The sequence below is a fragment of the Miniopterus natalensis genome, chromosome X (genome assembly GCF_054644295.1).
Source record: "Miniopterus natalensis isolate mMinNat1 chromosome X, mMinNat1.hap1, whole genome shotgun sequence".
NCBI lineage: Eukaryota > Metazoa > Chordata > Mammalia > Chiroptera > Miniopteridae > Miniopterus > Miniopterus natalensis.
Genome location: NC_142103.1, coordinates 26,765,997 through 26,791,768, shown reverse-complemented (window position 1 = coordinate 26,791,768; position 25,772 = coordinate 26,765,997). Strand labels below are relative to the sequence as shown.

Below are 25,772 nucleotides of genomic sequence, written 5' to 3'. Positions count from 1 at the left end.
CATCAGTTTATTATGCATAGCTTTTAAAACTGAGTTTTTTGATTGGAATAAATTTCCTCGCCCATAAAAGTAAACAATGAAAATCCATAAAACTGTTAAAATTTCTTTGCATTTATGTCCATTTACCATTGTTAGATGACAGTGTAATTCAAGAGTTGTATAATAATATAAACTATTTAGTTGTCTTATGGTACAGTGGCAAGAGAGCACTGGCTGTGGAATCAGGAATGGAGCTTTGACTAAGTGTGTGACATGAGTAAGTTGCATAGCTTCTCTAGGCCTGCTTCCTGTGTAACTTGGAGTAATCATGTACTCTGTCTACCACCCATGACTGTTGTGAGGGGAAAAATGAAAATTTGTGAGAAATGCTTCATAAATATAGAAATGCAAGTTATTTATTTTGCTGCTGAAATGAAAATCTGTTGTTTCACACTATTATTTAGAGTGTGTGTCCAGGGACAACTGTGGAATTTAGGAAACAATCAGGCAGAGAAGTATCCAGGGCATGTTATATATATAGTGCCTACCATTGTCTGAAGAGAAAATAAGCACAAATTCCCTAAGCAATTAGTTTTCTTGTTTCAGATGTATTAGGACAAATATGTTTCATCCATTATTTCAAATAACTGCATTACTATGTTTATAAAAATACTTATCAAGGGAAATTTAATGAGTGCTCTTTTACACACACACACACACACACACACACACACACACACACACAAACTCATATATGAAAAGGTGGACACTATGCAAACATTTTGTGTATGGTGGGAGAATCAGGCAACTGTCTTGGAGTTCCTCCAACCTCTAGGTCAGGTGTAGGCAAACTATGGCCAAGCGGTCAAACCTTACCCACCACCTGTTTTTATAAAGTTCTATTGAAACACAGACATGCTTAATTGTTCATATGCTGTATATGTCTGCTTTCTCATTGAAATGGCAGAGATGAGTATTTATGACAGACAGTATGACCTATAAGCTGAATATATTTATTGCCGGGCCCTTTACAGAAAAAGTTTGCTGACTCCTGCTCTATTCCTTACAGAAAAGGCTGCTCAAAAAGCCCCCCCCCCCAACTTGAAATGCACCCTTTTCCCCTGATGTTCCCCAGCTTTTTAGGAACTTATTTTTTCCCAATAAAAGAAGCTGCAAGGGTCAGCTGATAAGTTCCTTGCTTTTATTTTTGGTTCTTCCCAATTGTCTTTCCAACTTTCCCCATAAAGCCAATAAGAATAGTAGATAATTTTCACTAACTGGAGTTCCCTAGCAAGTTTGGAAGATTTTTCATACAGTATTAGAGGGATGTAAATCATGTTTTTTATAACCATTGATGTATCTTTGCTGATATAGCATGCACATTTCACGTTGAATTAGCAGAACCTGCATATGTAATATACAACAAATAACCTCTATGCTTTCTACCACCGTCTCTTGGAGTTTCTACCATGGCTGGATCCCCAGGTCTTGTGGGTGTATCCACAATCCACATACCATTCCAAAAAGATGGCCATTTCAGGCTTAGGAAAGAGCAGCTGCTCACAGTCATGTCTGGTCCAAGGAAGGAAGAGACTGGTCTAAGGTCCCTTCTTGTACTTGTCCCTCATGTCACTGAACTCTATTTAAAGGCCTGCCATTTGATTAAGACTCCCTACACCCCACCTGAGTTCTAAAGAGGAGAGTTAAGAGAACTCTTCCAAAGGTATTACATTTTATACAAGGTATCTAAGAAGCTGATGAATTAGTCTTTTGTTGTCATGAGTTGAGGACATTCACACGTTCCTGTCAATAGCTGAAGGTGGGAAACAATAACCTAAAAGGATTTAAAATGCTTTTGAAAAACAAAACAGAAATCTTGTACTATATTGGAATTCACTAATCCTGAGCTGACAGCAGACTGCCCAGTAATCAGGCTGTGACTCAGAAGCAGTGATTGACTGAATTCTCATAACCCTGTTGGTATGAGAGATGCTGGTAAGATTGAAATTGGCCTGGGCTGATCCCAAAGCTTTCAGTTTTTGATTATGGTTAAATGTGTTGAGGGCAACCAATTTGTCCTGGTTTGCCAAAGGACTGTTCTAGTTTTAAAACTGAAAGTCCTCTGTTCTGGGAAATCCTTTCATCCCAAACAAACTGAGAGAAGTTGGTCACCCCACGTGTGACTATTGGGTAAAATAATAACTTAACCCAGGATACTGTGCAAAGAAATGTGAAAAAGATAGGTGATCAAATAGTAGGTGGTTGCAGAAGTGAGATCTGCTAACAGATCTCAAGCTGAACAGGGCAAGGTTAAGAGATCTGCTAGGTTATTGCAACGGAAAACATACCACAGGGGCTCCCTGGCTTACCCACGCCCCCCCTTAGGCACTTTCAATTCATGTGGAATCTCTGCTATGGATTGGCGCTGTAGCCCAGTGCATAAAACCTCAATTTTGAAAATTGACAGGGTGGATTTAAGTCTTGGGTCTACCATTTATAAGCTGTGTGCTTTCGAATGGGTTATTTTAACCTCTCTGTGTCTCAATTCTACTTAATTTAAATAAAGATACTAATAGTAGTAGCTAGCTTGTGGATTTAAGGACATATTAAGCAAGTCCTTACAAAGCACGTAGAACAGTGTCTAGAATTTAGTATGCACTGAGTGTTAGGTACTATTTTGATATCATGGATATCCTCCTTTATTCTTCTTCTTTGGACATATCACCATCACATGCTGTTTCATAGGCATCTCTCACTCAAAGTATTTAAACTTGAACTCCTCATTCCTGTTCCCAACTGCTGCTGCTCCTGTTTTGCTTGTCTCGATGAAGGAAGGAAGTTACCTGAGCCAGAAACCTTGGACCATTCTTGACTCCTTTCTTTCTTTCACTCTCTATGTCCAGGCAATAATCTTTGTCCTAAATATCTAACACTGACCATTCATTCACTCTTTGATTTGTACAGTATTCATTTATTACAAAGCTTTCAATGGCTTCCACCCATTGTGCTACAAAATTTGGGAGCTTGATAGCACTGTCAACCAAGCAGAAATCTGGCAGCCACTAACTTCTCCCTATTCCTCATTCTCTAGATGCAATTTCTTATAAGGCCTTTCTTTCTACCTCCTTAGCATGGTTTATATCCATCTCCTCTATTATTTCTTTTTCTACCACTTTGGTTCATATTCATAATTTATTTACCTCAATTATGGTAATAATTTCATAAATGTTCTCTGTGCTTCTAATCTTTGCTCAATACTATGATCAGAATGACCTTTGGAAGAACTATTCTAAAAATACTTCAGTGACTCCAAGTAGCTTTTGGATAATTTTCAAACTTCTTGTTTATTGCATAAAGCCTTTTTATAATCTGTCTCTTATTTACCTTGGTAGAATCTTTTCCTGACATTTACCCATATGTTCCAGCCATATGGATATACTTGTAGTTTTCTAAACATGCGACATTGTTTCAGAACCCTATGACCTCACGTGTGTGGTTTCTTCTGCTTGAAACGTCCTCTCTTCTGTACTCATCTAGTTATTGGCTCTTCATTCTTCAAAACTCAGTTCAATAATCACATCCTCTGCAAATCCCTCCTTGACTTTTTAATCTGACTTAGTAGCTCCCATGACACCTCTTTCCTCTGGGGTATCGCATTGAAGAGGTAGTATGCTTACTGGTTAAAATCATTTACTTCAGGAGCAGTTTCCCTGGATTTAAATATTGGCTCTCAGGCTTAGCAGCAATGTGGCTTTGGGCAGGTTACTTAACCCTCACTATCCTTGTCTATAAATTTGGGAAATAATAATAATAGACCCTACCTCAAAGAGCTATTGTGTGGATTAAATGAGTTAATATACATAAAAGCTTTAGAATGGTGCCTGGCACATGGTAAGCATCTTGAATTACTTATTAATATTATTATTACCATAACTATTTATTTAATAAACCCACTGGACTGTAAGCTTCCTGAGAGCAAGGGCCATGTATTTCTTGACAGTGTAGACACAAGGCCTACTGTAGTGCCTGATACATAGTTGCTCAATAAATGCTGGTTGAAAAAAATGAATGAGTGAATGAAGGAAATAATGAAAAGCAGTACTGAAATGCTTTCCCCCACCAAAAGGCAATTAACAGCCAAGTCCTGTACAGCCTGGAAGAGGCAGAGACTAATGGCTTCAGCTGGCCCTTTCTTTTTGCATATGCAGTGTCTGCTGTGCTTTTGGGGGGAACATGTACAAGTTTAGTTCCATTTTCAATTGCCAAGGGTTTTTGCCTTCAATATCACTTAAGCCTTGGAAAAATAATCAAAGAATAACATCATTTCTATTCCAAAAGTGGAGTCCTAGCACATCACAAAAGAAAAAAAAAAAAGTGGAAAGTCTTCTTAATCATGGAGCTAGCTGTGTTTCATTCAGTTCATTCTAGACACTTGGAGAGCTGATTTCGAGAATTTGCCAGATTTCAGATTAATCAGAAAGCCCATGAACTGGGGTGACTGACAGCACAGTAAGAATACTTTAGCCTCACATAAAGAGAGACAGGCTGACCTAGATTGAGACTGTACAGTTATACAAGAGAAGACTTTTTGATGACACTTTTAATGGGGAGTAAAGAGAAATCTTCTATTTGATTGGCAACTCTTTTATAATTAAGATGTAGTCCAAACTCACTGCAAGACCATTTTAAAAAATGCTATCAAATGTTACAAGCCTTATTATAAATTATTATCTTACTTCCATCCATATCTCTTTGTCATCATTACTACTCTGTGAGATTCGGTCTTGCCTTTTTTCTGTTTTTTGTTTGTTTGTTTGTTTTTTGTCTTTTAGGTCTTTTTATTTATTTATTTATTTATTTATTTATTTATTTATTTTTTATTTAAAATATTACAAATATCCCTTTATCTCCCCAATGACTCATTCTACCCCATCCCACCCCCCTCCCCACCATTGTCCATGTCCTTGGGTTGTGCATATATGCATATAAATTCTTTGGTTACTCTCTCCGCCTCCACCTACCTGCCCTCCTCCCTCCCTCTGACATACATTATGTCTGATTTATGCTTCTGTGTCATTGAATCTATTCTGTTCATCAGTTTATTAAGTTCTTTCGATTCCACATATAAGTGAGATCATGTGATGTTTGTCTTTCTCTGCCTTTTTTCACTTAACATAATTTTCTCCAGGTCCATCCATACTGTCCCAAAGGGTACGAGATCCTTCTTTACAGCTGCGTAGTATTCCATGGTGTGAATGTCCCACAGCTTTTTTATCCACTCATCTACTGATGGACAATTGGGCTGTTTCTAGATCTTAGCTACTGTAAACTGCGCCTCTGTGAACATAGGGGTACATATATTCTTTCTGATTAGTGTTTCAGGATTCTTAGGATACATTCCTAGAAGTGGGATCACTGGGTCAAAAGGCAGCTCCATTTCTAATTTTTTGAGGAACCTCCATACTGTTTTCCATAGTGGCTGCCCCAGTCTGCATTCCCACCAGCAGTGCACCAGGGCTCCCCTTTCTCCACATCCTCGCCAGCACTTTTCATTTGTTGATTTGTTGATGGAGCCATTCTGACAGGTGTGATCTTGCTTTTTTTCTACCACATAAGTAGGCAAGCGGGGCTTGGTGCTCCAACTCCTCTCACCTCTTGTTTGAACCTACAATCAAGGAGGCCTAGATCATTGACTATAGCAGTGAGATAGACATTTGAACTCTGATGATATTCAGAGAAGATGAGGTGAAAGAAAAGTTGGCCTAGTACTCTCTGATGAAAAGGCGGAACTATTTATCATTTTATAATCAGTGATTTTGCTGCCCCCCCTCCCCCCACACACACAAGGGGCTTTTTACTAAGGAATGATTCCTTCATTCTGTGAGCCAGCTCTGTGGGCTGAAACCAAATTTTCAAGAGATAAATATTACTTTTTTAACTCAGTTTCATTTTTCCTTCTCGTGGGCTCACTCCAGCTGCAACACCACACGTTTGGACTGTTGCTAATGATGGCAAAGCCCCTGGTTGAGCTGGTCGATTCAGTCAGTCCACTGGGCAGTCACTTTAACAAATGACAAACACATTTCTGTAAGAACAGCTTTGGGAGGGTTATAAACAGAACCGAGAGAGCTTGGTCTGCCCTACCTCATCCCCTCGACACATGCACACACGCTGACATAGCAGCGTCTAGAACAGCTTTGCCTGCAATTGAAGTGGGGCAGCTTCATCACAAATTTATAAAGCTGGGGAAGTGTGTCTTTAGGAAAGTCGTTGAAAGAATATGCACTTCAGAGTCAAGACACTATTTTGCCACATTATTATTATTATCAGTATTCATATTTACAGAATGTTTACTAAGCACCAAGATCTATGTTGAGTGGTTTATATAATTTACATTTCATTCTCTAATAACCCAGGAGAAAGGTGCTATTATAATCCTCATCTTATAGATGGGGAAATTAAGGCACAGAGAGGTTTCCTAATTGTCTAGTGTCACACAGCCACAAATGATAGCTGATTCTGAATTCAAACATAAGTATGCCTAATTCCAATTCCTAAATTCTTAACAAAATTTTTTCTTTTCTGATTTTCTAACAAACATGTGACTGTGATCAAATAATTTAACCCCAAGTGTCGCAATCAATGTACCATATATAGGCTAAAAGGGTTCTAGCACTTTGATCCTTCAGCTCTTGGTATGGCCAGTAAGGCCTAGGATGGCCATTTACTTTGAGCGGCTAGAAATTCCAGTCCAGTTGCCAGCAGACTCGACCCAGGAAGGACTGATGTTTCATTTTGAATCCAAAGGCAGGAGAAAACCAGTGTCCCAGCTCAAAGCAGTCAGGCAGGAGGAAATTCTCTTACTCAGAGGAAGGTCAGCCTTTCAGTTTTAGTCAGACTTTCAACTCTTTCAACTGATTGGATGAAGTTCATACACTTAAGGGAGGGAAGTTTGCTTTACTCAGTCTACTGATTCAAATGGTAATCTCATCCAGAAACACCCTCACAGACACACCTAGAATAATATTTGACCAAATGTCTGGGCACCCTGTGGCCCAGTCAAATTGACACATAAAATGGATCATCACAGTCACCTAGCACTAAGTCAGACATGTGGTAAGGACTTATTAAAAGATCCCTCTCCTCAGGTCCTCTTCCTAGATCTTTACAACTTGATACAATGAGTAGGGCTAGTATCTCCATTTTACAGATAATTAAAATTGGATGCAACCCAGATATTCTTAAGTGATGTGATCTTTTAACTGTTCCGTCTAACCTTCAAGCCACTCTCGTGAAAGGCATCAGAGAACTCCTAAGAGCCAAGTGCACCTTTACTTTTTCCTTCTTCCATCTCTACTGAATCAAAACTATCCATCCAGGGTCCTATTTTCTCAATAGATTAGGGCTCGGTGATGATAGGGGTAATGGGTTAATAAGATAAAGGAATCCATGCTAATATATAATAATAATATCTGTTAGGAGGTTTGTCATTGTAATTCAGTAAAACAGCATGATTCCTAAAGACCTAAAAGGTGACACAAAGGAGACAAACTGAGGTAAATACCTTTTATTGGGAAACTTTTCAGTGCCTCTGAAAATGAACAAGGCCTGATGTGTGGTAGTGGTCAGGGGTGGGGGTTTCTGCTTGTTCCTTCTATAAATTGTGCTGGTCCTCAGGCAATGTCAGGAAGAGCTACAGGCTTTGTGTGCTAGAGCTTTGAAAGTTAGCAGACACCAATGAGGTGTCCATCTCAGGTCCCCTCTCCCAGTTGCCTCTAATATTGAAGTCAGTGTCATAAAAGACAAAATACAGGTAACCACAGCTTCTGCCTTGTTCCAAAAAATTTCCATGGAGCTTCCTAATGACCCAATCCAAAGCGATGTATAACAAAGGGAGAGAGTCTTGAATTTTTTGTATTTGTCATCTGGAAAGGAGTGTGCAAATATCATCATCATAATAAAAAATTACAAATGAGTATATTAAAGTATTTACAATATCTTAAGGGGAGATTATTAGGATAGTAAATTAATTTACAGTTCCCAGTATGAATTGCATTATCACTACTGATATTATACATTATTTCTAATAATATAAATTATCATTCCTAGTATTAAACATTATTTCTAAAACCATTCATTATATTACTGATAAGAATTTTTATCACTGCTAAAGTTATAAAACAAACTATATTTATTATCAGTACTATTAACAATAACTAATACTTATTGAGTGCTTAATAGGTACTAGACACTCTGTTCTTTTTTAAAAAAATTCTTATTTATTGATTTTAGAGAGACGAATGGGGAGAAAGGAAAGGGGAGAAAGAGAGAGAAAGAAGGAAAGATTGATGTGTTGTCCCACCTATTTATGCATTCATTGGTTGATTCTTATATGTGCCCTGACTAGGGATCAAACGCACAACCTTGGTGTGTAGAAACAATGCTCTAACCAACTGAGCTACCTGACCAGGGCGATACTGTGTTTTCTAAGTGCCTGGCATGTATTCATCATCAAATCCTCACACTGATGCTATGAAATAGGCATAGACATTGTCTCTGTTTTGCTAATAGGAGACTGGAGCATAGAGATGTTAAAATGACTTCCCCAAGGCAACACAGCTAAGGCATTGCAGGAATGTTATACTACCTGGCTAGAAATTACTTTTCTAGACTTTTCTAGTACTTCATGCCATGTTAGAATCTGTTGAATTGGGCAAAGGGTAATGTAAAGGGTCCAAAAAGACCTGGCCTTTGTGAGGGTTTGGATGAAGCCCTGCTGCTTTAATTTAAAAAAAAAAAAAAAAGGAAAAAAAAAGGGGGGCGGGTTTCAGAGAAGTCTAGACACTGGCTAGAAATCACATGGCATTAAGCACAGCACAGTCAGAGACTGGGGCTTGGGCTTGGGGTCTCCTATTTAGCAAGGTGAGAGGCAGAGGGAGAGGGTGATAGACTTATCCTGGTGATGTCAAGTTCATATTTTGGGGGGGGGTTTTGAGCCAGCAGGACTGAGATAAAAGAGACAGAAGGATTTAAAGAAGAAAGTCCCGGTTTTGGAGGGGTCTCAGATGCTCTCTCATGCCCCACCTCTGCTGAAAAAAAAGTTATTCAAATCTGGGAATTTACCCCTTTGACTTTGAAATTCAAACAGAATGGCCCCATCTAACCATGGGAGCTGTGGTATCTCTGGAAGCAGGCCGCATTCTCAGCAGGTATCCCCAGACTGTCCCTACAGAGCCCGTGACAGAGACCTCTGAGGCCTGTGGTGGGAGGAGGCTCCTAGGGGGAGGTCCTCTGGAATCTCCTACATCTAACATACATTACAAGGTATGTGGATGTGACTACAGAAGACACACATGTCACTAAAGATGGTTCCACGCAGTAATAGAGTGAACAAGAATACAGAAGTCAGGAAGAACATGGGGCTCAAGGTATATGGCAGAGATAACAGGCCCTACTCAGTCCAGCTTGCTCCCCATCCTCTCTTTGTCCCCTCACTCCTTACCCCTCTACTGCATAGAGAATAAGGCTAGGTTTGTATTTTGAAGGGTAGTCTTTTTCCACTGCTAGGTATTTTGGGGGTCTGTGGAGGAAGGTGATCTATCCTTCATTATATGTTAGGGAGCATATCTGGGAACACTGGTAGTGACATCCCAATTTGTTCTTGTTTAGGTTGCAAGCCTGATAAGTTCAGTACTAACTAAAATAGTTAAAACCTCTGTTGGTGTGTGTGTGTGACTATGGCCCAGGCAGATACTGTTGAGCACACTTTCTTTAATCTCTACCCCAACTCACCTCGTCTACCTACCTTCTTAGTTTGCCTGGAACATATAGACCCTGAAGGGTAGAGGCTAGTGCTGGAGAAACAGGAAATATCCCTCTTTAGCTACCACCACCACAGGTGATTTATGATTCAGTAAATCTTTCTAAGGATTCACAATGTGACAGAGTCAAATCCCAGATCTCTCCGAATTCAACCTTTTCTCTGTCTTAGAGTTCATGCTCTGGATATGATGAGGATAGAGAGAACAGTATGGAAATTGAATAGTACCAAGAGTGTGGGTAGTGGATAAAAGAGAGAAGGGAGAAGTGAATGAGGAATTGAGAGAAGGAGGAGGAATGTTCATCAGTAGTGGGGGGTGTTGTCACACAGGGTGTTTTAGGGGTTAACTTTATTGAAGTATAACTGTTGGGGCAGACTCTTGTGCTCCTACACATCTTGCGGGGTATTCCTAGAGTGCAAGGCCCTGATCACTCTATTTGGGCCATTACTCAAGGTTGTGTTTGCAGTGTGCTGCCTTGAAAAATGGGGTCGTGTCTCTCTCAGAACAAAGAGGGAGCTTGCTTACTGCTTGCTACAAATTGGTGGCTTCCCCAAGATCATTGTTACTCAACTCTGATGCACTGCAGCCACCTGGACTGCTGTGTCATTCCTGTGGGACTCAAAGGATGAAGGGAACCTATGCAAATATGCAAATGTACTGATGCTCATGCTGCTGCTGTTCCACACGTAATAATATCACTCACTTGTTCCCACCCCAAAAGTCTTATCCTTCTACCAACATTCATTAAACAGTGACAGACTAATTTATTGGCTTATAAGTAGGGTAAAATAAAATCTCGGATGTGGCAATGACATGAAAAAAGTGTGCGTATTTTTAATCTACAGCTTAAGAAATTGACTAAAGTGAACATACCTGTGATTAAGGAACCAGATCAATAAACAGAATATCACTAGCAAATCAGAACAGCTAGGAGCTAATGATCTTAGGAAGGTTGAGCATCTTAGAGAAGATGATCATCTTCAGAAAGGGAACAAATCATAGGGAGTCTGTAGCCAGGTGTAGAGCTGACAGCTGGGATCTTTGAGGATCTTGTCACATTTCCCAGGCCTCTTGTAGGCAGCTGAAGCATTTGGCATTGTTTAGCTGATGGAGTGGTTGGTGCCCATCAATCCACAAGGCAAGGGAGGCAGTGCGGCACCTGTAGTGTCGGGGGAATAACACTTCCCTTCCCACCTCCAGTCCTGCTCTATCCTAAAAAGAAAAGCAACAAGGACCTTCAGAGAGGCATAGGGACCAAGGACAGCTGGAAGTCACAGGGAGCAGACCCTGAGTCAGCAAGAACACCTGGGGAGGGCACATTCACAGAACTGTCACATCCTTTCTAGGAGACCTTGTCTCAGGTAAAATTGAACAAAGCAGTTTTGAGAATTGTATGTTCCCACCCCTCAAAGACCTTGGAAAGGGGCAGAGACCATGCCAAGAGAGTCATCATAGTATGCCCCTGGACAAGGACACCTTGTGCTCTGCCAACTATCAGCACCAGAAGGCCAGGAAGCCTTGGGATGAGAGAATCAGCTCTGTTTGGCAGTCCTGGGAGGACAGTTGGGGGAAACTCAGTGGGAAAAAATGCATGTGTGGAAATCCTAAGGGAAAAGAGTTTGAGCAGGGCAAGGGCATCAGGGGCAAGAGGCTGGGGATACTACCTTATAGAGAAAACTAGTGATCCTACTGGATGCACAAGGAGAGGACCTGATGTGTGAGGCCTTGTCAGGGCCCTGATAATCTATGAAGGGAAAAAAGGGGGTAGGGATTAATAAATTATATTAGTGCAACATTGGTTAATAAAGTTATATAGGTTTCAGGTGTACAATTCTATACTACATCATCTGTACATTGTATTGTGTGTTCACCACCCCAAGCCAAGTCTCCTTCCATCACCATTTATCTATCCCCCCTTTACCTTCTACCTTTTCCTACCCATTTCCCTTCTGGTAATCACCATGCTGTTGTCTGTATCTATGAGGGTTTTTTTAAATATAAAATAAAAGTATACTTGAAAAAATGTCACATTTATGTATATTGTGTAATGCTATTTTATCATAATTTTAGCACATTAACATTATAAGCAAAATGTTGCAGATACCAAATTCAAAACACATAATATCCTTGAAACTTCAAAGAGATGAAGAAATTTTTTTAAAAAAATAGTGATTGATATGAAAAATATGTTATTGTTGCTAAAGAAATTGCAATCTCTTGACACAAATGTGAACCTTTCTGTTGTAGAAACAAACTAAAAGTGAGAAAACTAAATTAAAAAAGAAGTTATATTAGTTTTTTATTGCTGCCATTATAAATTTCCGCAAATTTAGAAGCTTACAACAACACCCACTTATTAGATGAATGTTTGGTAGGTCAGAAGTCTAGGTGAGCTCACCTGAGTTTTCTGTTTAGGGTCTCAAAAGGCCAAAGTTAAGTGTCAGATGGGCTGGACTCTTAGATGGAGGCTCTGGGGAAGAATCCCCTTCTCTGCTCATTCAGGGTATGGGCATGGGCCAGGAGTTTCTCTCTGTGCTTCAAGGCTGCTTGTGTCCCTTCTCAAGTAGTCCTTTCCATCTTCAAAGCAAGCAATCCTGCATTGTGTGGTTTCCACACTTCAACTTTATGTAACTTCCCTTTCTTTTGCAGCTGGAGAAACCTGACTATTAGGTCAGGTCGACTTGAATAATCTCTCAATTTCATGGTCAACTGTGCCATATAAACTTACCATTATCACAGAAATAATATTTTATCATATTTATAGGTTCTGGGGATGAGGATGGGGCATCTTGGTGTGGGGTAGGGGTCATCATAGGATTTCTGTCAACTATAAGAGTGTCTGTGGAGTTGGGGGCAGGGACTTAGTATTTGACTAGGAACATCAGGCTCCAAGCACCCACCCCACACCCTCAGCCAAAGCAGGGTCCAGAAGCTTATTTTTGGTTGGGAATATAGGTGTGTGTGTGAGAGGAGAAAATGATAAACATACCCTGACAATGGTCACCTCTTAACAATTTATGATCTACTGATGTTGATGGGCCCCAGAAATTGAACTATAATGAGTGGAGGAGAGGGCAGAAGGAGGAAGAAATGCGTTGGGGGGGGGGCCCTTTGGGCTCTGGGACTTAAGACTCTCCCCCTTTCTAAGTCTTCTAAAAAGAGTATGGAGAGCCCTCCTCCCCACCCAGCCACCTAAATGGGAGCAGTACTTGCTCCTCTGGAACTTTACAGTGAGACCTGTGTGGCAGGGACACATCTAGTGTCCAGACTCACCTGTGTCTGAGTCACACTGAATGACCTAGAAATATGGTGGGTAACAACTACAATTTTGCTCAGGAGCAGCTTGGGACAGAGCCAAAAGCAAAACAGAGGCCAGCAGAAAAATGGAATATCTGCCATCTAACTCTGTTTTTCTAAGAGTATTGAAGGAGAGGAAGGGGTTTGTCTGGCTACCATAGTCTGATGGAGAAAGGGACACTGAGTCTGGGGCCCCTTGTTCCAGTGACCCTAACTCTGGCAGTCTGGGCTGTGTTATTCCTAAAGACTCTGCAAAATGCCCAGGCTCATTGGTAGATAAATAATCATTAAGAGGAAACTGTGGCCTGGACTGGGTAGGCATGCCCAGGTAAACCATACACTCTCTGTTTTACCCTCTAGAGACCTTTCATCCAACCTTCTAAAATTGTGTTGCACTTACTATAATATTTGTAATGTGATCATGGTATACATAGTATTAGGTAATAATACAATTGTGGTATTCATTATAATGAATAATTAATGATATAGTAATTTAATTATGAAAATTATAATAATGAATATTATAAAGATAGAATAATTAAATAATATAAACAATGAATAATAGTGTAAACATAAATAATAAAAAGGGATGGACAATTATTCCTGATTAACAAAAGGTAAAGAATACTACAAGCCTTCCGGGTGGTGGTGTCTGGTTAACTAATATTTAACATTATAATATTAATGTAACTAAAAATAACATTATTATGGATATACTATAATTATCCATCTTTTACAGTGGAGATGGACAATCAGTACCTGTGCACAGTGACATGCATAAATCCTCTAATGTTTACCTAAGCACACATAGTAATATTACAGACTCTCCTGTAAACATACCCATTTCTGAGAGGGGAAAAGATGAGGCGGCCAGCATCCTGGGGAGTGAAACTGATTATGGTGCTAATACGCAAATTCTGGCTATATCAAGGAAGTACTCTGAACATGGCCATTTCCCTGGTAGGAAAGGCCTAGAAAGCTCCACAGTAAATGGCGCCCCCTTGGGCACCACCCTCTGCCATGTTGGTTGTACAGGCACCTAGCCTCCCTGCACTGCACCTCACAGACACCCACTACCCCCTACTCCTGCCAAGCCCAACACCATTTTCAGAGGCCCGGCTGATGACCCCTCAGACAGCACCCCTCTGCTGACTCTCCCAGAATGCATTATCTTCTGGTGGTCACTGAGGAGTGGTGCTCTGCCAGGCAAAGCAGGCCAACTAGGACTCCCAGGTGCCCCACAGCTCCAGTAGCCCCGAGGGGTCAGGGTTGGTCACTGGGATGGGGTGTGAGAGGGCTGCCACTGAGGTAACAGAGGGGAGACACTGCTTCCTCTTCCATTACAGTCCCTCCTCCACACCAGTCGGGATGAGGCTGGGGTGTATGATGTAGACCATGTGCAGATTTCCAGTGGATGGGGATCTGTGCGCTTGGGGGATGTGGGAAGGAAGGGAAGTGCTCAGGGTCTGGGAATGATGTCAGCATGCAGAGCTTGTCAAGCGACCCATCCCTTTGTCCCATCGGTCCTGAGACCAGTAAATTCCTTTCACCCCCAACTTATTTGAACAGATAAGTGAAGAAGATTGCCAGCCAGTGAGCCACGTAGATACCTGAGGGAACAGTGTACTAGTTATAGGGCGTAGCCATTGCAAATGCCTGGAGCCTAGAATATGCTCCGCTGGTTTTACGAACTATCTAAAGGGCCCTTGCATGAACCAATTTGTGTTGACAAGTAATAAAAATACTTACCAACTAACACAGCAGTACTCAACCCTATCTGGCTTTACCTTCCCTTTTTAGGATAGTTATAATTTTATATAATGAAAATTTATTTAAATTTATGATATTTTATGCAATATATATTATGATGACTCATATGAAATTGTCAGTATTTGACCTGTTTGGCTTATTATAAAAACAGCAATTTCATGTGATTCAAACTATTATAGTTAACTTATAATTATAAATATACTTATAACAATTTATTTTATATTATAAAAATATATTATATGACTATATAAATATAAAATAAACACACTACATAAATGTATGTGTTAATGGCAAATGGCACCATTCGAGATGTTAGACCTCGAACTTTAAGCTTGGCTAAGAAAGAATTCATAGCCAAGACTCAAATACAAGCAGTAGAAGAAGTGAGTCCACTAGGCTGTGTGGACTCAGGAAACGAGTTACTGAGGCCTAGATGTTATCTTTAGTTTGACCAAAGCTCTGTCTCTGTGGTCAATCAACCTGAGGCTTCATTCCTAAGATTATTATTATTTTTTAAACATATCTTTATTGATTTCAGAGAGAGGAAAGAAGGGAGAGAGAGAGCGATAGAAACATCAATGATGAGAGAGTCATTGATCGGCTGCCTAGCCCGCAATCCGAGCATGTGCCCTGACCGGGAATCGAACCCCGATCTCCTGGATCCTAGGTCGATGCTCAACCGCTGAGCCACACCCGACTGGGCCTAAGATTATTTAATGCAGGCAGACCCTCATTTTCCTGAGGGCTTAATGCTTAAGGGAATAGATGTGCAAGGGCTTGTACGGGAGTCATATGAGGCTATTAACCCACTCCCTTGTTCTTCCTTGAAGGGGGTCTACCACATGACTAGGGGCATACCAGGGGAGGAAAGGTCAGGGAGGGTCAGAACCCCATGACCAGCAATATGCTGGGAGAGGAAAGGTCACCTTGGGGGCAAGATCCCACCCTACAATACTTGTCTTCCCAGTTTTCCCATTCACTAGACACCCAGGACTTTCCTCCCTGGTGACCTTCTGCATCTGGCCTATAGTTACTACTCTGCCCAGGCCTGTATAACTGCCTACTATATCATATGCAAACTTATAAACTATAAGTATGATATGCAATCTGTAATAAAGGAAATGTATATGTAATTCATAAAATATAAATATATGCAATCTATATAACATTATATTACTTATAGCATATACCTAGTACCCATATTATAATAGTATAGAGTAATATACATGTATTACTCTATACTATTATATATAATTAATATGAAAACATATGTCAAAATATTTCATAATGGCTGTTTGCTCTTTTGAAATAAAATTTATAGATAATATGACTTACCTATGCCCCAAATTTGAAAAAAATGATTTAAATTAATATCACTTATAAAAATGATATAAAAGGCAATTTTTATTGAAATAATGTATACGATCATATGTAAAGGCTTGAGAAATATAAGAGAAGAATTAACAAAATAGGTATATAATTAATCGAAGTAGTAGTGTAGTTACAATTGTAACAAGAAAGATTTTACTGAGCATTGCTTGTGTGCCAGGTACCATTGTAAGCACTGTAAGTGCACTGATGTATTTAACCTTCACAGCCCCTCACAGAGTCAGGGTGAGTGCTTTCGTTATTGGCAAGATGAGAGGTTTATGGCAGCTGAGTGGTCTGGTAAGCTTGCAAATGGAGAGGGAAATAAGTTATCAAAAGAAGAAGACTAAGCCCTAAGATGAACTTACTTTATAGTCTATATATCCTAGTTGACCCAGAATTTGACTTGAAATAGGGGCAGCCAAGTGTAGAGTAGAAGATGTGGGCCCTTCCCCATGCTTGTCCCTTTTAGAACGTTGCTATTTGATGAGGAACAATTGTGTCTTTGTTGTGAATCAGAATTTCCCCTAAAACAGAAGAGAACTTCCACAGTACCAGAGATCTCATCCTGAAAGCTGTGTAGGAGCACACAGCATGGAAACAACCAACTTTGGGCAGAAAATGACTGTAGACTCCGAGGTTGGCCCCTACTAGGGCTGTGTGTGTGAGAGGTGTAGGGTGCTTGTGTATAGGGTGTGTGCATGCCTCGCAGAACACTTCAGTTGACTGGAACCCACCTCACAAGAGCATTCAGTAAACCGGCATCTATACTCCCCACTGTAAGGTGGACTTTTAATCACTATAATAATTTTTCTTCAGAGTACTTACCTGTGTATGCAAGTCTAAAAGTTGGAAGGAATAGTGGTTACATCCAGACAGGGATTTGAGGTGAGCATGGGACTGTATATGGTGGTTAAAGAGGACATTAACTATATCTGTGATGCTTTATTTCTTTAATAAAACAAAGCTACTGAAAGCAAATTGGAAAAAGTTAACATTATTAAATTTGGATGGTGACATCATGGGAGTTTGTAATATTGTTCTTATTTCTCTGTAACTCTGAAATTAAGAAAAAAATCCAAACAAAAATTACAGGGAGAGAGTCTCCAATTTAGCACATATGCAGCTCATTTTCATGAGCAAAGACCTCACTAACCATTGAATAATCAGTTTTCTTGGTGCTAGGTTAGAGTGTGTTCAGTTTAGTGTCTTCATTTCTTTTGGGTGTAGAAACTGACTTTCCCAAAGTCACATATCTCCTTAAGAGGGTGAGGGTGGAACGAGACCCCAGAGTTCCTGATCTCCGCCTAGTCCTATGCTCTTTTCATGCTGCCTTGGTATTGAGGTCTAGGATGATGACCCCAAGGGCCTGACAAATCTTCCTTAATTTAGGAACATTTCATTCTTATCATGATTCTCTACTTACTAAGGCAGAAAAGTGAATTTGGACATTTAGAAAAGATTTTAAGCAATCCAAAGGTTAACCTCCAGCTAGTGTGAAAATTACTTAACCAAAGCAGTTCACTCCAATAGCACTTAATTGTGGGAGATCTCATGGGATGAGAATATATAAACCTATATTCAGTAAGACCCACTAAGTGTCTGGTCCAGGATGTGTTTGAGGAGAGAGGGAAAAAACCCACATAAGAAATCTGTGGCCATGACTAATATGCTGATCAATATGGTAGAAAAACTAGCATGCCATTTCTAACTTGAAATGTAGGTAAACTAAGCTCAGTGCATGGCTAGAATTTTGTTGGGAGACGCATGGAAGTTGGGAGAAATGAAATGAGGGTAGAGACAGGAAGGAGCTGACTGAACACGAGCCTACAGCATAACTGCTCTCTGACAAGGTGGGCTAGGGTAGGACAGGGAAGGAGGAGGTCAGCCTGTCAAGAGCAGGGTTTTTCTCTTGGAGAGTGATAGGCAGCCATTTTATTAGGGTAGAGCCTGATTTGGAAAGGCTTGGGTGATAGACTGGGTGATTTAAAAAAAAATTTTATTGATTTCAGAGAGAGGAAGGGAGAGGGAGGGAAAGAGAGAGAGAAACATCAGTGATGACAGAGACTCACTGGTCGGCTGCCTCCTGCACACCCCCTACTGGGGATCAAGCCTGTAACCCTGGCATGTGCCCTGACTGGGAATCGAACCACGATCTCCTGGTTCATAGGGTGATGCTCAACCACTGAGCCACACCGGCCATGCTAGAATGGGTGATTTTGACTGACTTCCAGGGAATTCTGAGTTCTGGAGAAGGGATGAGGCAGAGTTCATTTTGTTATTCCTATGTCTAGTGATGCTAGCTAATGGAAAGGTCACAGTCATTTTTTATGGTGAACATATTTTGTGCATTGGGGCCTACCCTGTGACAGTCCTGTCAGAGTTTGGCCACACCACTGATCTGCTGGGTAGCAGTAGGAGGAGGAATTTTAAGGTGTCTGACAAATGCAAACAACTTTTGATTATTAATGAATTCAGGAAACAAATACATGATTTAATTCCATAAAGATTTAATGAGTGCCTATTATGTGCAATGCACTGGACCTTGTCGTAGCAATACATAGTAAAGGAGACACCCATCTGACTGGTAAGGAGATGTGTAGAGAAACACATGGATAGCACAACAGGGGAAATAATTCACTTGGGGCAATTAAGTACAGTTTAATAGAATGGCATTTGAAGCTGGGTCTTTGAGGATGAGAAGGATCTCAATAGACAGGCACCGAGGCAAATGTCGTTCTAGTGGAAGGAGCCAGAATAGCAAGGACAGAATTGAAGGTCATGTTCAGGGAATGGTGAGTCTTAACTGAAGTGTAAGATGTCTGAAGAGTTGTGGCTGCAGGGCAGAAAAGACAGTTTGTCTTTTCAGGTGAGCGGGCCAGCTAGGCTTAGGGATTTGCATATCAGAAGAGCCACTACAGGTTTTGAACAGTAAAGGATCATGGCCATGTACTTTAGGGAGGTCACTTTGGTAACAGTTTGAAGAACAAATTGGAATGGAAGGTTGGAAGATCATTTAGAGGGTATTGCAATAGTCTAAGCAAGATATGAGAAGGGTCTGGGCTTTCATATCTATGAAAATAGAGAGGAGGGAAGGAATTTGAGTGACGTTTTAGAAATTACAAGTTTGAATGTTTAATGGGAAGCGCAGGGGGAGGTCAGTGAGAAGGCAAAGATAAAATTCAGGGATGACTCCCAAAATTTTTGGCTTGGATGACTGTGCACATGGGAAGCAGAGATTTGGCAGGGGAAATAAACTCACTGCCAAGCATCCTGGATTTGAGGGAGCAGCAGAAAGCCTGCTGAGGGATTGGCAGCCAGTACTGATATCCTGTCTCCCACAGGCACATTTGCTGCTGCAGCCTTGGAATTTACATCAGTGTATCTGAGAAGAGCTCCTTGCTAGTGGCTAATTCCCAAGCAGGCTTATCAGGCCTCAGGTAATCAGGAGTTGAGGATTTAGTTGTAATGCCTTACATGGCTTCACCTCCATAATGTAATTGAGGCTCATTTGTCAGATAAAAATCGAAGGAATGGTCTTGACAAAGCATAGCACAGATCCTGTAATGAAAGGGAAATGAAGATGGTTGCCAGCCCATTATTAAGCGTAATAACTAGGTTGAAATTAGATGAAGGACTTCATTTAGGCAGAACTTTCCCATTGATGAATATTAGGGGGTAAAAGTGTGAAAGGAAAGCATATAACCCAATTCATAAAAATTGTAGAAATGCTTTTTAAAACCTGAAGCAATAATCATTCATTGTATTTAGAGAGCTGAAGTGAGGGATATTCTCTCTATTGATGGATACTGATGCACAGATTAAATTTAAAAAATCAATTTTTTCCCACCAACAGAACTGTATTTTTTAAAATGAAGAAATAGCTCTGTCCATATTTCCAGGGTCGGGGCAAGGAGGCAGTAGTCCAACAGAAAGGATAAAGGCCACTCACTTCTTGGAGAATTTGATTTTTTGTGGTTGGAGCCTGTCCACTTGAGGCAGGCAGCCTCCGCTGTGATAGGTGTAAATAAAAAGAAACATCATTAAGTATATTTGAGGGAGAACTGAGAGAGAAGCAGAAGGCATTAAACTCCCACATTAAAATATTAAGAAAAAAGAGAATAACTTTATATTAGTATAATACATAAGTACAAATGTTAAAGTAAGCACACAATGCTATTGCTAGTTTACAATTTTAGGAATAGGGTGATCATTTCTAGATATTTAATTTCAAATAATTTAATACAGATCAAATAAAATTTATCCAAGGTTTAGGTCTGATCTTCAGTGGTTAAGACAAGTACACAAATTATTAATAATTCATTACTCTGTAAATACTGTGTGTCGTTCATAGAAAAATAACAGGTATACATATTTGATGGCTGTTATTCCCACAGTGGTTATTATTTGGGGATGTAATATCACTCAGCTGGAAAGGTCTACTCCACTGGAAAGGTACGTGCTCTTTGGAATACATGTGACAGTTTGGATAGCACCAAGCAAATTTTAGTATTTGAATGGCTCAGGAACTGGAATGAGGATTATAGGAGGCAGTGATTACGAAGAGAAGTTCTGGAGTCCAACTTACCTGGATTGGGGTCTGAACTCTTCCACTACAACCTGAATGACCTGGAGCACATCATTAAACTCTCTGAGCTTTTATTTTTCTCCTCACTATAATGAGAATAACAAGAATTGCTACCTACCAGAGTTGACATAATAATGAAGTGAGAAAAATACATCAAAAGCACCTAGCACAGTGGCTGGCTGCTCTGCACTAAGGGCTTGATGAATGCCAGTAACTGCTTTTGTTGCACCTTTCTGTGCTGGGTCATGCTCTAGGTGTGCATGTAACCTGGTCACCCAGTTTGAGCCTGCTGAACTTTTAGCTCCCTCTGTCATCCTCAGCGGCGCATCCCCAGAGGTGTGCTGTGATCCCTCTCCAGCAACCAGTGGTTGGCAGACAGCAAATCCTTCCTTTTAGAAATTAGGTAGGGAAAATTTAAGTGCTACAGAAAAATTTGGACAACCTGCCCTCTAGTGGTCATTTGATGAACTGCCCCCAATAATTGCCCTGTTGGTTGAAAAGCAAAAGAAAAGAAAAAAAAACAGGAGAGCTGGCCATATAGATGAATGGGATACAATTGAGATAGTTACAAGGAAATCTGGTTTAACAAATGAAATTTTAAATAACAAATAGATAATCTAGTATTAGATGTACATCCCCAGGGAAAGGACATAAGTTATACTGAATGTCCTCAAGATGTCTGGAACTTCCACATCCATGTATCTTTAATCCTTACCCGAGGATGTGTTTTTTATTGATTTTAGAGAGAGAGACAGAAACATCGATGTGTGAGAGAAATTTCAATTGGTTGCCTCCTGTAACATGCTCTGACCAGGGATCGAACCCCCAATCTAGGTATGGGCCCTGACCAGGAATCAAATCCACAAACTATAGGACAGTGCTCCAACCAACTGAGCCACCCAGCCAGGGCTTCCATTATTTATGTGCTAATGAGCCATTTTATTTAAATTTCCAATTTGAGGCAAAAACCCAAAATTGGCAATTCACAAAAAACAAAACCCCCAGAAAACAAAAAACAGAACTGACAATTTTTTACGTAGCTATACTGTATATCCTATTACCTCAATAAAAATTGTCATGTATATAGCCATTAGAGTTTGTAATTTTGCTGCTTGCAATACTTTTTTATAAAATAATATTATAATCACTATTTTTGATAATAACATTATCCTCTTTTAGGGATGTATCAACTTTTCTCAGGGTTTTGTTTCCACAGCAAGTAGATGTGGCAGGATTTGCTCTCCAGGTTGTATTGAGGAGGAAGCAGAGGCTTATTTATAAAGAGGCTAAATAGGTTTGCTCTGGTCACCCAGGGTACTTTCCAGGGGACTGTACCTGTATTAGTTTTTACCCCTAGGAGTTTCCTCTTGGAAAAATAAATTTCATGGACACTGGCATGTCCCTTTATATGCTTTGTACACTCCCTTGTTTGAATCTTTATGTCAAATAGTCTAAGCACACACTTGTTTTTCAGATTGGAATGAAAATTTAAAATAGAGACCTGGGTTTTAAAGTGGCTTCTTTTGCTCTATTATAATTGTTTTGGATAGCTCAAATATTAAAGCATTTCTGCCAACAAGGCTAAACCAAGAGTAAAAACTGTGAGCCTTACAGAAAACTAAATCAAGGGAGTGGAGATGAGAATCCAGAGAAACACAATTGTTCTTTTAAATACTTGAATTGGTATTCATAAGACTCAAGAACAGAGAGTGGATAATTTAGAAGTAGGAGGTGTTTTCGAATGCAATGGCAGGAATATTTATAATCATAACGAGTGATTGTATAAGCACTCACTTACACTTTTGATGGGTTTTCTCTGTAGTAAGCTTCAATCCAACTGCAGAATTTCAGTTTTTTGGATAAAATGTTTTCCTTCCTGCAAGGCCTCTATTTACACTTGAAGGTTGTTCAGTGAAACCCAATTATCGAACCACCTGTGGGAGAAGGCAATCTGATTGGAAACTACTTTTCTTAGGAGTCTTTTGGGGGCCGACTAAAACAGGTGTCACTGGGGTTGTACACAGAATAAGGCTGGATTGCTCTCTGAAGTAGAGGCCTGTGCTGATGAAGTCAAGCTTGCCGGTTGGGCTTGACTCCACTGTGGGCCACTCAGTTCCACTATGTCTCCAACCTATCCATGGCCTGTGCCCTTGCCAGTTACACCACAGATCTATTCATTCAGCTATTTGCCAAATGAGTATGGAGCGTCAACATGCAAGGGGGTTTGAAAATATGGCAAGCTCCTTCTTATTACAGAATCGTGACTTGCACTGGTGACTTCGGATGACACCATCTTTGATTCCTGGAATGGCCCTTGGCCAGTTGAGTTGCATGTGACCTTTCTCTTCCTTCTGCCTTTCTGTGACCCTCTCATACCTTTCAGAGCTTAAACTCAAGGTTTTAGTCCCTTCATGATGCCTTGCCACCAGAGTTTCCAGGCCTCTTTCCTCAGTAAGTCCTTCTTAGTTGGTTCACTAGTCCCAAATCTAAAAATAAATCCTATTCCATCCCCTCTTGCCCCACTATTGGTTTGTTTTCCTAAGAGTGGCAACTCAATAAAAACAAATCATCCCACTTGTTGGAATCTAGTAATGATTTAGTGCTCTCTAGATGAAAGTTCAGTGTGGGAAAATATTTGGTGGTGGGTGGGCCTTTATGGATCCCTGGCATCATAACCTTTGTCTGTTTGGGGGAAAATTCCCTCAGGTCGCTTGAGATATCTTATATTGTCACTTCATACTGTGAATGCTAAAGGAAAAGAATAAAGGAAATGATGTTTGGAAATTGTTCTCCCCGTTATTACATATCTGTTCTCTGCCTCCTGACTACCTTATAACTAAATACTCCCTCTCTGCTATCCAAAGCAAGGGAGCAGAAAAAAAGGAACAATAGTCTATTAAGTCAAAGACATTTTGCTTAAAAGGAAATGAATTCTCAGTGAACTCTCAAGATCTGTATGATAAAGCTAATTGTAACAAGAGTTAAATGTCTTCAACTCGCTTTGAGCATAATCATGTCTGAGAAGCAGATATTTTGATTACATATTTTCAATTCCAAGTCACTAGTGGGTCAAACAGCCTGTTAAGATTGTAAAGGTGTGGATTTATGCAAGAGATCATTTAGAGGAGGTAACTAAAGGGATTTTGAGAGCAAATGGAAGGACCATTCCAAAAGCCCCCCCCCCCATCAATTACATAATTATAGAGGTTGAAGCTACTTTACTAAGACAAAAATTTTAGTTCAAAAACACTTGCTGGGCACCTTAGGGTTAGGGGAAAACAAAAACAGGAATCCTTTTTTTAAAAAAATATATCTTTATTGATTTCAGAGAGAGGAAGAGAGAGAGAGAGAGAAACATCAATGATGAGAGAGTCATTGATTGGCTGCAGCCCACAACCTGGACATGTGCCCTGACCGGGAATCGAACCCCGATCTCCTGGATCCTGGGTCAGTTCTCAACTGCTGAGCCACGCCCAGCTGGGCAGGTATCTTTTTTTTTTTTTTTTTTTTTAATTTATCTTTCTTGAATTCAGAGAGAGGAAAGGAGAGGGAGAGAGAGATAGAAACATCAATGATGAGAGAGTCATTGATCGGCTGCAGCCCGCAACCCGGGCCTGTGCCCTGACCAGGAATCGAACCCCGATCTCCTGGATCCCAGGTTGATGCTCAACCGCTGAGCCACGCCCAGCCGGGCAAAAATATATTTCTTTTAAAACATTTATATTGTTACCTCTCAGGTGTGTTAATTCATTGGAACAGTAACACAGATATTCCATAGAAAAGAAAAATATAAAACTCACTTAAAGATGATAAAACAATGAATATTAAAATTACATGTAATCCAGAAGATGTATCACCCGAATTTATCATGACCCAGAAAATTCAACTCATGCAGATTTTTCTCTCTTCTTGACAGTTATGAGACAAATGACAGGTAAGTGACTGATACCAGGGAGTGCATAAAAAAGTCCTCAAGAGATAACCAGTGATCAGCACGTTGTTAGTCCAATCCAGTTGTACCTTCTTGATTTCAACAGTACACAATCCCAAGTGTTGGATCTTGTGCCCTCTGAATTCTCAAAGAAAGTTCAAATGCCCTTCAATATAAATGTAGAATGAGTTATACATTTGATTATTGATTTATTTCTAATGAATACTTCACATATTATTGGAAGATTTGAGGGAGCTTATAATAAAAGCCCATATGCAGCAGACAGTGTAACATGAAGTCAGAAAGAAGGATTAGAAACCACGGAGTTCAAAACTTTCTTGGGCTATGGACCCCTTTGAAGATCTAAGAAAGGGCTGTGGAACATCTTCCCAGAAAAGTATAACCATGCACATAGCTGCAATGTTTTACCAACAACCTTGAAATCTATTCAGGCACCACCCTCACCCCTGGCTGTCCTTGAACCTCCGGTAAAAAACCCTCTTTTACAGAAAGCAAAATTCTGAGGTGGGATAGTTATTACATTTGAGCATTGCATTTAGCTCTGAGGTTGCTGTCAACTGAGGATAATAATTTTTTATTATAATATTATGATCTCAAATCCAGACTTGTTCTTTTCATGAAAATTTATTTTAATATAACTCTCATGGCAGATAGAAAACAAAACAAAACATTGAGTTAGAGAGTTCTCAAAATCTAAAAGAGGATGCAGATCAGTTCATAAATTATAAGCAAACATGTAATTTTTAAATGGCAGTGTTTATGCAGTTTATGAAAGCATTATTTTATAAAGCATAATCAAGTAATATTAAGGGATGTAGCATCATTTGATGAAATTCTTTGAACATAAACAATTGAAGGTAGAATATCTATGCTAATTGTATTGACTAGATATTAAATTAGCCACAGTGTATTATTTCCAACCCTGCTGGAAAAGAGGGAATTTACTGTATATATCTTTCTTTGATGGGAGATTTACCCACCTAATATTATTTGATTA

General features: G+C 40.0%; 1 protein-coding gene across 1 annotated transcript in view; it reads left to right on the top strand.

Moving 5' to 3' along the window:
• Window positions 1-25,772, top strand: part of IL1RAPL2 (interleukin 1 receptor accessory protein like 2) — an 892,733-nt gene that overhangs the window by 439,425 nt on the left and 427,536 nt on the right. The window lies entirely within an intron of this gene.